This window comes from Cebus imitator, unplaced genomic scaffold, assembly GCF_001604975.1.
Source record: "Cebus imitator isolate Cc_AM_T3 unplaced genomic scaffold, Cebus_imitator-1.0 Scaffold84, whole genome shotgun sequence".
Taxonomy (NCBI): Eukaryota; Metazoa; Chordata; class Mammalia; order Primates; family Cebidae; genus Cebus; species Cebus imitator.
Genome location: NW_016107399.1, coordinates 5,243,124 through 5,257,358, shown reverse-complemented (window position 1 = coordinate 5,257,358; position 14,235 = coordinate 5,243,124). Strand labels below are relative to the sequence as shown.

At 39.5% G+C, this 14,235-nt stretch overlaps 1 long non-coding RNA gene across 1 annotated transcript in view; it reads left to right on the top strand.

The window, feature by feature from the left end:
• The window catches only part of LOC108308336, an 80,199-nt gene that overhangs the window by 52,790 nt on the left and 13,174 nt on the right, over window positions 1-14,235 (top strand). The window contains exon 4 of the long non-coding RNA XR_005201179.1: window positions 2,071-2,241. This is a non-coding gene — a long non-coding RNA (uncharacterized LOC108308336). The remainder of the gene's footprint in view (window positions 1-2,070; window positions 2,242-14,235) is intronic.

The following is a 14,235-nucleotide window of genomic DNA, read 5'->3' as shown; positions in this document are numbered from 1 at the left end:
CCTTGAAGGATGACTGAAAGGCCAGGTGACTTGCTGCAGGCCGTCGTTCAGTGCCAGAGACGGCATCTCACTTCCATCATGCTTCACAAACTCTGGCAGACTGCGCTTAGATGTGAAAGGAAAATTACTGACATTATTTTGAATGTTTCTCCTGTGCTCCACTTACCTGGGCTATATTTTGGTGAAATCTAAATTCTCCTTTTGTTAAAGCTCCCTGGACTGTAAGCTCAGGGAGGCCAGGGACTTTGCCATCCTGTTCCTTGTGGAATCCCTGGTACCTAGAACTATGTCTGGCACATAGTATGTGCTTCATAAACATTTTTTGAATGATGGTCTTTGAATATATTGAGTTAGGAATACTTTGAAGGCTATCCTATCGTAGGAGAGAAGAAAGTCTCTATAGTTTCTGAGGGCAACTACAGTGTAAAATAAGTTCAGACAACAGGGATAGAGAGTAACAAATGAAGACAGGGCCCTGGACACCCAGGAGTGGATCTCAGAAGGCATCCAAGGAATGAGATACTGGAGGAGGCAGGGGTGGGGACCTAAGTGTGGCCAACTGCAATAGGCACTGCTCTAGGTCTCAGGAGCCCCAAGTGAGACCACAGCTCATCTCTACCTGTGCCAGCACCTCCGTGGGCCTGGGTCCAGGATGTGGGACACATGACGTTCTTGTGGGCCCTGGAGAGAACTGTGCTCCATCCCCTTAGTGCCTCCCCCAAGGCCTTACTAGGAGGATGGAATCTGATGACGAGATTTTTTTCAGTCCCTGTTCAATGCTCTCTTCCTGTTTAATCACCCAGCAAAGTTTCAGGACACCTGGGGTGGTTTCCACATCCTGAAGGAGAGGCTGTGGGGAATCCCCTGAATTATTCCTGGTGGGAGGAGAAGTAGGAGGTGGTGCTAAACTGCACAAGTTTGAGATAGCTAAGCTGGCACAGTGGTGGCGGAAGAGACCCTTGTTAGACTGTTCAAGGCCTTGTCTGCTAAGCACGTGGGAGAGCCCAGCAAGTGGCTGAGTGGGGCCAGGCCTCCCTCCTATCTGGCTGTCTGGCAGGGTTCCTATACTTCTTCTTGAGCTCCCTCCTCATCAACAACAACCTGGCATTTCTCTTTCCAGACTCAAGAACCTTTTGAATTCCTGGGTTCTATTCCACCTGCTCCCTCAAATACGCTGCCTCTCAAATTGGAGTTTCCAAGGCAGGGAAAATTTAAGCCAAAGGTTTCCTAGCTGCTTATCTGAGCTAAGATGATCTTAGCAGTGTGCATAGTGATTTGGGCACACAGGCTCTGGGGTCAGCTCGCCTGCATTCCACTCCTTGTTATGTCTTTACTAAACTGCCTAATCTTGGACAATGCACATAATATTGGTAGACTCTAGAGTTCTCCTCCGTAAAAGGGGGTTAATGATAAAACCCCTGGGATTGTTCTGAGGATTAAAATACATAATGTATGTAAGGCATTTAACACTGGGCTTGCCACAGAGCAAGTGATCAATAAATGTCAAAGATCATTATTTTTGCTTCCCCTTTTTATGCTTCCTTTTATCTTTTTGTCTAAATTGCTAAGTACTTTCACATTGTTTCATGGTGAGTGTGTTTGTGAAGAGTGAAGATAGGAATGATAGGGCACAGAGGCATTTTTTTGTCTTATTTTTCAAATCATCTGATACATACAAAAAATTGCTACTTGTTGAGGACTGGGTGTGTATACTATGGTGTTTTCAAAGGACGTCCACAATTTTTCAACACTCTTTCAAAAGAAGGAGGGGTCTAATTCCTCTCACCTAGAATATAGTTTGTTGGTAGTGACTTGCTTCTAACAAATAAAAGGCAATGGAAGTGATGCTACTGTGTGACTTTCCAGCCAGGCCAGAAAAGATGATACGGTTTCACCAGTTTCTCTCTCAAGTGAGACACGTGCCTTTGGAGCCCTGAGCTACCTCATAAGAAATCCAGAGGCCCTGAAGGGTCCATTTGGAGGGACCCTGTGGAGGTGCCCAAAGGGATAGAGGGAGGTGCCTGGGGGGCCACAGCTACTCCAGCCCCTGCTCGCTGTTTGTCTTCCCAGCCCAGGAGCAAGAGGTGTGAATGAAGAACCCTTGAAATTGACCCCAGCTGTAGCCACTCACCAGACTTGCCTCAATCTCATGGGAGACCGCGAGTCAGACTAGCTCAGCTCAGCTGCTCTCAAATACCTGGCCCACAAAACCTGCAAGAGCTAATAAACAACATTGCTTTGGTAAGGCTAAAAGTTTTGGGTTGATTTGTTATGCATTGCTAGATAACAAATACAGGCATGATATTAACTAGTAACTCTGTGTGACATGTATTATTATCTGTTTCCCAAATGAAGAAACTAAGGTCCAGAGTTTGTACTGGATCCTCTGCACCAGGAGGCTGCCTCACTGGATGCTGGAGGAGGTTAAAAAAAATCGGTAAAATTGCATTTTTCTGTATTTGCCCTACTAGCCTCTCACGATTCTAAGATTAAACACATGATCATATTGTGTTTGGAAGCTCACCACCTGTTCAAAACACTCGGGGCTCATAGTTAACTGGCAGACCCAGCCCCTGAAGTGAATTTACTGAAAGGCTGTATCCTCCGTCTCCTTAGAACAGTGTTGGGTTTCAGAGTCAGCGTCAGGGTAGAGCTGCTAGTTAAACGGGGTAGTCAGCAGGCCCAGAGGGCCCAGGTTGCCCTGGGGAAGCCTGGAGAAGGCTGTGAAGTTCCAGGCTTCAGGCAGGCAAGGAAGGGGCCGTATGGTGTGTGGTGAAAATGGCAGAAGAAAACAGAACCAACAAGGCTGAGGAGTGGGAGCACAGCTGAGACAGAGGTGAGAAAAGCATGGTGTAATGCAAGCTCCGAAGAGCAGTGGGGGAGATCTTCACAGGCAGGATGGCCAGATGCGCCCCAGAGACAGACAAGGGCTCTGCTGCGGCTGCCAAAGGGAAGCAGTTGGTTTGATATTAGACCCAAGGGGATTTACATGCCAATGTCCACTTTAGAATTTCTATCCTAATCTCTGAACTCATTTACTTCTAAAATGTAGATGTAAATATTTCTGAGAAGACAGGGTCCATTCATTCAGCTCAACGTCTACCAAGCACCTATTACGTGCTGGTGACCAGTGACAATGGGACATATATAGAATATAAATAAAACATGTTCCTCCCAAGAGGAACAGGGTCTGGAGGGAAATGATAATTTTTGGAGACCTGTTGTGTGCCAGGTCCTCTTTGGGGTGATTTAAATTATCTCATTTAATCTTGACATCAATTCTACAAAATAGGCATGACTTTTATAAGAAGCTGAGCTTAGAGAAATTAAACAACATGCTTAAAGTTATATACAGCAAGTGTGTGTGTTTTAACCCAGGTTAATCTAATTCTAAAGTCCGTAATTGCTCCATTGTTGACCCTGCCTCTCAGGCTTATGGGCTCTTGTTTCTGGGTGCAGATTTCATGGAACTGTGTACAGAGGGCTTTGAGTCTGCAGAGGAGGATGTGGTTAGTTCTGCCTTTGAGGAGGTGCAGGGTGGGGACATGGTTTCATAGAAGCTAGATCAGGGCAGTGTAGGGAGTCGAGGAGTTCAGTAGTTGGAGAAGGACATTGTAGACATAGGGAGTTGCAAGTCAGATGGAACAGTGTCAGGGATGGAATGCAGGAAGACAGGGCTGGAAAGACAGGCCAGGGCTAGACTGTAAGTAACCATTTCTTTTTAAAGAAATATGGGCAAAGGAAAGCACTGAGGTTTTTAAGCTGGAAAGTGATTTGATCAGATGTGTCTATTAGAAAGGTCATCCTGGCCAGGTACGGAGGCTCATGCCTGTAATCCCAGAACTTTAGGAGGCAGAGGCAGGTAGATCACAAGATCAGGAGATCGAGACCATCCTGGCCAACATGGTGAAAACCTGTCTCTACTAAATTACAAAAAATTAGCCAGGTGTGGTGGCATGCACCTGTAGTCCCAGCTACTAGGGAGACGGAGGCAGGGGAATCACTTGAACTTGGGAGGTGGAGGTTGCAGTGAGCCGAGATCACACCACTGCACTCCAGCCTGGTGACAGAGCGAGACTCTGTCTCAAAAAAAAACAAAGGAAAGGTCATCCTGATAGCTCTGGGCAGTATCGTTAGAAGCATGGAAAGCCAGGCCCATTTTCACTTGGGCATTGCACTGACCCATGAATCTCAAAAATCTCACAATGAAATGCATGATCTGTCTTCTTCCTGCTTGCAAACTCTCATCTCCTCCTGGGTACCCAAATTGGTAAGCACCTCACCATCCACCCAACCCACAAGGCTAGGGACCTTGGCTGGTAAAGAGGTGGATGTGTAGGGCTGATGACAGAACTAAAGCTTCAGGGCCTCTCACTCACACGAGCACTCTCCAGGCTCTGCACTGAATTTTGTGTTTGCAGCTTTGTAGTCAAGAGTTGTGCTAATCTCTTAGTTGTGCCATTTACTCTCTTCAACTCTTTCTCATTTGACTTTCAGCCATTCTCTGCCACCTGGATCCCTGTAGTAGGTTTTGCTCAGGTTAGTCTGCTTCTATACTTGCCACTGGAAATTTTATTCTCAGAGTAATTATTCTAAAACGGCAGATCATTTTATTCCTCTGCTCAAAATCCTATCATGGTGTTCAATGAGAGTAAAAGTCAAAAGTCCTTAACATGTACACTAGGGCCGTGCATCATCTGACTGCTGTTTCCTCTTTGAGTTTTTGCCCATCAAGTCTTCCTTATACTTGTGTTACTCTAGCCATGCTAGGCTGGAGCAACTCAACACTCAGGCCTGCTCCCATTGTAGGGCATGGGCGCTAACCTTTCCCTCTTTCAGGAGGCCCCTCCTGCAGATACTCACTCACCTCCTACAAGTTTGTGCTCAAGTCTTGCCTTCTTAATGAGGCCCATCCTGACTGCTATTTTTTTTTTTTTTTTTTTCCAACATTTATTTTAGGTTCAGGGAGTACATGTGCACGTTTGTTACATGGGTAAATTGCATCTTGCAGGGGTTTTGTGTACAGATAATTTTGTCAACCAGGCAATGATAGGTAGTTTTTCAACCCTTACCCTCCACCCACAAATAGGCCCCAGGATCTGTAATTTCATTGTTTGTGTCCTTATGTACTCAATGGTTAGCTCCCATTTATAAATGAGAACATGTGGTATTTGGTTTTCTTTTCTTGTATTAATTTGCTTTGGGTAACAGCCTCTAGCTGCATCCATGTTGCTGCCAAGGACATGATTTTATTCTTTTTTTATAGCTGCATAGGATTCCCTGGTGTATATGTACCACATTTTTTTTTTTAATCTAGTCCATCATTGATGGGCATCTAGGTTGATCCCATGTCTTTGCTGTTGTGAATAGAGCTGCAATGAACATACATGTGCCTGTCCAATCACTGTTTTTAATACTACAACCTGCCCCTTCCCCTCTTCCCTGCAGCCCTGGTTTACAATATTTTCAGAGATAGAAATCATACACTTTAATGTAACCTATGTATTAGCAAATGTCCTATATCTACATATATTGGCTTCCCAATTATTGATAATAATTTCGACAGATAATTTTAAAGCTCAGAAATCCTTTTTATATCTATTCTCTCATAGGAATCGTCTTCCTGTTAGACATAAGAAAACTAAGCTCAGAGTTAAGTGAATTGTCTATTAGTAACTACCAAATTTTGGCACCTACTCTGTGCCAGGCACTATAAATATATCACGGCTAATGCTTACAATAGACCCATGAAATTAATATTGTTTTCCGTGTCTTGCAGTTGAGAAAGCTCTGCAACTGTCTGACACTTATGTGATGGTCTAAGGTCCCATTGCCCTTCACATCAAGGCCTCCTTGATTCCAGAGCCCATTCTCTTTCCAGTGTTGTTGTTCCTGTTCATTTCATTTCTCCATGCTGCTTCCCAGATGTGGGCTCAACAAGGGGAGATACCTTGAGTTAGATTTCTTCTTATACGTTTTAGAGCTAATTTTAAAATTTTTCCATTTTAATTTTTTATTGATGCCTCATAGATGAACATGGTTTCAGGGTACATGTGATAATTTAATACATTCATGTAATTTGTAAAGATCAAATCAGTGGTACTTGGAATATCTATCACCTTAAATGTTTGCCTTTTCTTTATGCTAGAATCATACAAATTCTTCTCTTCCTTGCTATTTTGAAATATACAATAGATTATTGTAAACTATAGTCACTCCGCTGGCTGATCTGTTTAACACTAGGTCTTATTTCTTCTCTCAAACTGTATATATTTATACCTATTAATTAACTTCTTTTTATCTTTCCTCTCCCACTCCAACCTTTCCTGCCTGTGACAATCACCAATCTACTCTCTATCTTCGTGAGAGCCAGGTTGTAGCTGACACATGTGACTGAGAACATGTGATTTTTCATCTTTCTGTGCTTGGCTTATTTCACTTAACATAATAACCTCCATATCCTTCCATGTTGCTGCAACAACATGACAGGATTTTTTTTTTATGACTGAATAATATTCCGTTGTTTGCATATGCCATATTTGCTTTATCCATTCATCCACTGATAGGCACTTACACTGATTCCATATTTTGGCTATTGCGAATAGTGTTGCAATAAACATGAGAGTGCAGGGGTCATTTTGATATATTGATTTCCTTTCTTCTGGATGTATACTGAGTAGTGAAATTGCTGGATCACATGGTAATTCTAGTTTCAGTTTTTTGAGGAACCTCCGTACTTCTTCATAGTGGCTGTACTAATTTACATTTCCACCAACAGTGTAGGAAGGTTCCCCTTTCTCTGCATCCTCACCAGCTTCTGTTGTTGCCTATCTTGATAAAAACCATTTTTGCTGGGGTGAGATGACATCTTATTGTAGTTTTGATTTGCATTTCTGTGATATTAATAATGTTGAGCATTTTATCATATACCTCTTGGCCATTTGTATGTCTTCTTTTGAGAAATGTCTATTCAGACTTTTTGCCCATTTTTAAATTTGACTTTTTTTTTTTTTTGCTATTGAGTTGTTTGAGCTCGTTATATATTCTGATTATTAAACTCTTGTCATATGGGTAGTTTGTAAATGTTTTCACCCATTCTGTGAGTTGTCTCTTCACTTTGCTGATTGTTTCCTTTGCTGTGCAGAAGCATTTTAGCTTGATGTAATCCATATGTCTATTTTTGCTTGGTTGCTTGTACTTTTGAGGTCTTCCACAAAAAGCCTTTGCCTAGACCAACATCCTGGGATATTTTCTCAATGTTTTCTTCTAGTAGTTTTATAGTTTCAGGTCATAGATTTAAATCTAACCTGTTTTTATTTGATATTTGTTTAAGGTGAGAGATAGGGGGTCTAGTTGCATTTTTCTGCATACTGTTATCCAGTTTTCCCAGCACCATTTATTGAAGAGACTGTCTTTTCTTCATAGTGTGTTCTTGACACCTTTGTTGAAATGGTGTTGGCTGTAAATGTGTAGATTTATGTTTGGGTTCTCTATTCTGTTCTATGGATCTGTTTGTTTTCATGCCAGTACCAGCCTGATTTGGTTACTATAGCTTTATAGTACATTTTGAAGTCAAGTAGTGCGATGCCTCCAGCTTTATTCTTTTTGTTCAGAATTGATTTGGCTATTTGGGGTCTTCTGTGGTTTCATATAAATGTTAAGATTTCTTTTTCTATTTCTGTAAAGAATGTCATTGATATTTTGATAGAGATTGCATTGAATCTGTAAATTGCTTTGGGTAGTATTGTCATTTTAACAGTATTAATTCTTCCAAGCCATAGGCATGGAAAGATACTCCATTTTTTGTGTCCTCTTCAATTTGTTTCATCAGTGATTTATAGCTTTTCTTGTATAGCTCTTTCACTTCTTTGGTTAAGTTGATTCCTGGGTATTTTACATTCCTTAAACTATTATAAATGGGATTGTTTACTTGATTTCTTTTTCAGACTGTTTAATATTAGTGTATATACAGGCCACTGATTTTTGCATATTGATTTTGCATCCTGCAACTTTACTGAATTTATCTGTTCTAACAAGTATTTTTTTGTTGGAGTCTTTAGGTTTTCCTAAGTATAAGATCATCTAATCTGTAAATGAGGCGAATTTGATTTCTTAATTTTCAATTTGGTTGCCCTTCATTTCCTTGTCTTGCCTATTTGCTCCAGCCGTAACTTTTAGTACTATATTGAATAAAAGTGGTGAAAGTGGGCATCCTTATCTTCCAGAAGTTAGCGAGAAAGCTCTCATTTTTTTCTCCATTTAGTAAGTAAGTTAGCTGTGGATTTGTTGTAAATCACATTTATTATTTTGAGGTATATTCCTTCTATATCCAGTTTGATGAGTGTCTTTGGGAATAATGATATAGCTTTTGTTCTTGGTTCTGTTAATGTAATATATTATGTTAATTGGTTTGTATATGTTGAACCATTCTTGCATTCCTGGGAAGAATCCCACTTGATCATGGTTAATGATTTTTTTAAATGTGTTGTTCAATTTGGTTTGCTAGTATTTTGTTGAAAAGTTTTGCATCCATATTATTCAGTAGTATTGGCCTGTAGTTTTTCTTTTTTTGTTGGTCCTTGTCTGGTTTTTGTATCAGTGTAGTTCTGACCTCATAGAATGAGATCAGTAGTTTTTCCTCTTCAGTCTTTTTGAAGAGTTTGAGTAGAATTGATATTAGTTCTCCTTTACATGTTTGGCAGAATTCAGCAGTAAAGCCATCAGTTCCTGGGTTTTCCTATAGCTTTGATCTCATTACTTATTATTGGTTTGTTGAGGTTTTCTATTTATTCCTATTTCAATCTTGGTAGATTGTATGTGTCCAGGGATTTATCTGTTTCTTTTAGATTTGTTAATTTGTCAGTGCACAGTTGTTCATAATAGTCTAATGATTCTTTGTATTTCTATGATCTCAGTTCTTATTTCTCCTTTTTCATTTCTGATATTTGTTATTTGGGCCACCTATTTTTTTCTTAGTGTAGGCAAAAGTTTGTCCATTTTGCTTTTCTTTTCAAAAAACCAATTTTTTGTTTTGTTGGTTTTCTGTATTTTTTTGGTCTCAATTTCATTTATTTCTGCTATGATCTTATAACTTCTACTAATATTGGATTTGGTTTATTCTTGCTTTTCTAATTCCTTGAGGTTGTTTATTTGTAGTCCTTCTATCTTTTTCATAAAAGTATTTATGGCCATAAACTCCTCTCTCAGTACTGCTTTTGCTGTACCTAATAGATTTTGTTATGTTACATTTCTATTTTCATTTAAGAATTTTAAAAAATTACTTCTTAATTCCTTCATTGACCCATTGGTCATTCAGGAGCATGTTGATAAAATTCCACGTGTTTATGAAGTTTCTGAGGTTCTTCTGGTTATTTATTTTTTGTTTTATTCCATTGTGGTCAGAAAAGATGCTTGATGCGATTTCTACTTTTTTTTAAATGTGTTAAGACTTGTTTTGTGGCCTAATATATGATCTATTCTGGAGATTGTTTTATGTGCTAATGAAAAGAATGTGTATTCTTCAACAGTTGAGTGAAATGATCTGTAAATGTCAGTTAGGCTGATTAGGTCTAGTGTGTAGTTTAAATCCAGTGTTTGTTGATTTTCTGTCTGGATGATATGGCCATTACTGACAGTGGGCTGTTAAAGTCCCCTAGTATTATGGTCTTGCAATCTGTTTTTCCCTTTAAATTTATTAATGCTTCCTTTATATACTTGGGAGTTCTGGTGCTAGGTGCACAGATATTTATAACTGTTTTATCCACTTGTTGAATTAATCCCTTTGTCATTACATAATCCTATGTCATTACATAATTTTTGACTCTTTTTACAATTTTTGATTTTTAGTATATTTTATCTGATATAAGTATAGCTAATCCTATTTTTTTGTTTGTTCATTTCCAATTGCATAGAATATTTTCCACCCCTTCACTTTTAGTCTATGTGTGCCTTTATGAGTGAAATTGGTCTCTTGCAGGGCAGCATATAGCTAGGTCTTGTTTCTTTATCCATTTAGCCTTTCTATGCCTTTTAATTGGAGAATTGATTCCATTTACATTCAGTGTCATTATTGATAAGTAAGGACTTACTGCCATTTTGTTTCTTGTTTTCTGGTTGTTTTGTAAGTCCTCTCTTTCTTTCTTACTGTCTTCCTTTGTGGTTAAGTGATTTTCTATGGTAGCATGTTTTAATTCATTGCTTTTTATTTTTAGTGAACCTGTTATAGGTTTCTGCATTGTGATTACCATGAGGCTTATACAAACATGTTGTAGATATAACAAGTTATTTTAAAGGCGTGTCAACTTGTCTTAGATCACAAATACAAGAATAGAAACAAGCAAAGGCAAGACAAGCACACAAAAATTCTAACTTTAGCTCCATCCTCCCATATTTTGACTTTTGGTTATCTCAATTTACATATTTTTATATTACCTATTTGTTAATGAGTTGTTGTAGCTATTATTGTTCTGATAGATTTGTCCTTTGGGCTTAATACTAGAGTTGTGAGTGGATTGTATGCCATAATTACAGTAATAAAGTATTATGGGTTTTCCGTCTAGAGGATGTCATGGTTCCCTGTTTGTTGTTGTTCCTCATTCGTATGCATCTTTGTGTTTGCATTGAAATGCATCATTGTGTTTTCATTATTCCAGTGTTCTCTGTCTGGCCTGTATTGGTTTTTAATTGCATATTTTGCTTAGCAAATCTTTGCCATTAGGTCAGATTTCAGCTCTAGGTGATGTCTTAACTCCAAGTGTATCTCAGCTTAAGTATATGATTGGAACGCTATCCTTCTTGAGTTGGGACAATCCAAATGGGGATATCCCAGCATTGTGGGAAGACTGGGTAGGGGTTAGTGCCTGGGGGACCTATAAGATGAATCTCCTACAGCACTGTGCTGCTGAACAGTCACTCCAATTTGTAATTTCCTTTGGCTGAGTTATAGAGTAGAGTTTCTGGGGCTGGGGATGATAGACCCACCTTCCCCCCTGTGTCTGCCTCTGACTGTCCTCAGGGATATTTATTTGTTTAGGCACTAGCAATGCTTCCCATGGGTTAAGGCAGGTACGGGTCTCCTGCCAGGGAATGCATTATGGTGAGGAGGCTGGTTAATCACCTTGATCTCACTTTTTACAGTGTAGAAACGATGAGTTTTGGTAGAGAATTTTCTGTGTGCTTTGTGCTGAGTAGAATGGGAGGAGTGTCATTGTGAATGTGGAAATCTGATTCTCTTACTGACTGCTTGGAGTTTTTTCACTTCTCTGTGGCCCTGGGAACTGTCTCATCTTCATATTTGAGTTCTGGGATATTTCTGGTGATACTCTTAGTGTTGTATATTTGTTTTTGGTTTTCTGTGGGGATGAGTGAAGCCAGCTTGCTTCTATGCTGCCATTTTGGAAGCAGAGGGCAATGCTAATATTTACTTAGAAAATTCTTTACTAATAAATGTAACATAATTTATTCGTTAGTTGCAAATATGTATTTTGTGTTTTTGTCAGCAGCAGTTAATTTTGGGAGGTAAAGCTCCTTTGGAACTTTAAATGTTCAAATGAATCTGGACACTATCATTTAAGGTATAGAAATCTTGCCTATAGTTTACTAGCTAGCTTTTCAAGCTGTGATTTTAAATCTTTTTCTATTAAGCTGTAATTTTTTTTCAAATAATATTTTACACAGAATCTCAACATAGATCAGATAAATCAGAGAAGTGGTGGTCCTTCCTGAGGAGTACCCACAGGCCTATGGCCACAGTTTACTTTTTGAAACATTAGTTACCTCACAAAAAACATATGTAAGGAAGTAAAAATAAGGAAAAAATCATTGGCTTTGACAAAGAGGTTCAACTATCTGCTAAAATAGCTCTGGATTTTTGGTTTCTACTTTCCACTGTTTATGCCCATGTAATTATGTGAGCCTAGGTCCTTGAAAAACCAGACCTCTAAGAAACAAAAAAAGAAATTGAACTTGATATGCTGTACCACATCTCTTTAATTCATTTCAACATTCCTAATTTGTTAGTCTCAATGAAGCGACATAGCGTCCATTAGCCAAAGTCAGAGGTAGGGAAATTCGAGACTTTAAAATAAACCTCTCTCCCATTAAGCCACTTTTTGTTTTCTTGGGGAATGCAGCTCTCTTCACTGCCAATCTGAGTACTTTCATATAAAAGGGCTGGGAGGCTCTACCTCAGGTCACTCTAGAGCCAGGGATTCAGAATCCACAACAGTGGTCTTTCCACTGCACAAGATCATGTCCTGGTCAATCACTGATGGCTGCTCCATCATAGAGGACCTTCTTCTTCTCCTCAGCCTGGCCAAAATAGTTTGATTTTTCATTTCAGACTCAAATCTAGTTTCATTTTCTCTCAGAAGCACCCTTGGGGCCTCTTTGCTTAGTGATTTTTTTGTTCTTTGAAGTTAGAACTGACACTTGAATACCTTTTCCTATCTATGTACCTCACTCCTTATGGTCTATACTGTATCTCAGCATAACTTGTCTGGTTACATACTAGACTTTTATGTTCATATTACATTTTGATGTTGAAAACAATGCGGTGGTGAATATCATGATACTTTTCTCTTGGCATATTTGTCTCAATAGACGGGTTAATTCCTACTACTAAAGCTGTTGGGTTAAAAGGCATACACATTACATGTTTTTGATAGCCATTACTGATTATATTAGAGTTACTTTCTACACACCATCACCGACACTGAGTATGGTAAATATTTACATAGAATTTATTTGGTTTACATGTGTTAGATTAAATATATAGTTAGCAAGGCACTTAATAAATGTATGTGTACCTGCTATAGACTGAATGCTTGTGTCCCCCCTAAAATTCATATGCTGAAATTTAATCCCCAGTGTGATGGTATTCAGAGGTAGGGCCATTGGGAAGTGATTAGATCATGAGTGTAGAGCCCTCACCCTTATGGGCTTAGTGCTCTTATAAAAGAGACCCCAGCAAGATCCCTTGCCCCTTCTCCCATGTGAAGACACAACAAGAAGGTGCCATCTATGAATGAAGAATCAAGCCCTCACCAGACACAGTATCTCCTGGAGTCTTGATCTTGAACTTCCCAGGCTCCAGAACTGTAAGAAATAAATTGATGTTGTTTAGGAGCCACCTAGTCTATAGTATTCTGCTACGGCAGCCCAAACTGACCAAGACTGCACCCTTTCTTTTTTTCTCTAGAGAAAGGACTTTCTAGTTGGTATGACATTTGACCAAGAGTCATCTACCTGAGTCTCAGTTTCCTTATTTGAAAAATGAGGTTAAGGATACCTCCTCATCAAGTTGTCATAAGGATTAAATAACACAGTGTAAATAAAGAACCTAGCCCAGTGTTTGACAATGCCCAATAAATGGAAGGAACCTTCTCTTTGTGTTCCCTGCAGTGCTTGGTACATATGGCATTCAATAAAAACAAAGTGAGGAAAATTAGTTTACGATTGTCCTACCTAACATCTGCTGAATATTGACCACATCTGGCCAACATTCTAAGTTTTTAAGAATTAGCTTATTTAATGCTTACCACCACACAGTGGTGGGTGCTATTAATATCCCTATTTTATAAAAACATGAAGTTACAAGCTAGTTAACAGTGGATCCAGGAATCTAGGACTTGGGATGGTAAATACTCCTCTTTGAGAAATGAGCAGCTACACAGCAGGCTGCCTGCCTCATGTCTGTCTTGGGCTGACATGCTTCCTCTAGAGGAGCCATCTTGAGAAGGCTGGTCAGCTTCCTCAGGCCGGCCTTCACCATTCCTCCCCTGGGGGTGATATTACATTTACAAGCACCACCTGTTGTGATTCAGCAAAAACACTAATTAAAGAGAACAGCCAGAGGAAAACAAGAAGCATGTTTACTTCAACAAAGATGAAAAAAACTACAATTATTTATTTGTCCAAAGATTGATTTCATATCCAGTGGGTAGAAAGCCCCTCACATAAAGCCCTACATGGATCTCTAACAGCCAACATTTTACATGAGGCCTTTATCAGTGTGCCTTGAATAAGTCATGGGCTTGTATGTTTTCAGGTGAGTATTTAAAATGTATTTTTTATTTTATTATTTTTTGAGACAGGGTCTTCCTCTGTCACCCAGGCTGGTGTGCAGTGGTACGATCTCGGCTCACGGCAACCTCCACCTTCTGGGTTCAAGTGATTCTCCTGCCTCAGCTTTCCAAGTAGCTGGGACTACAGGTGTCCACCACCACACCTGGCTAA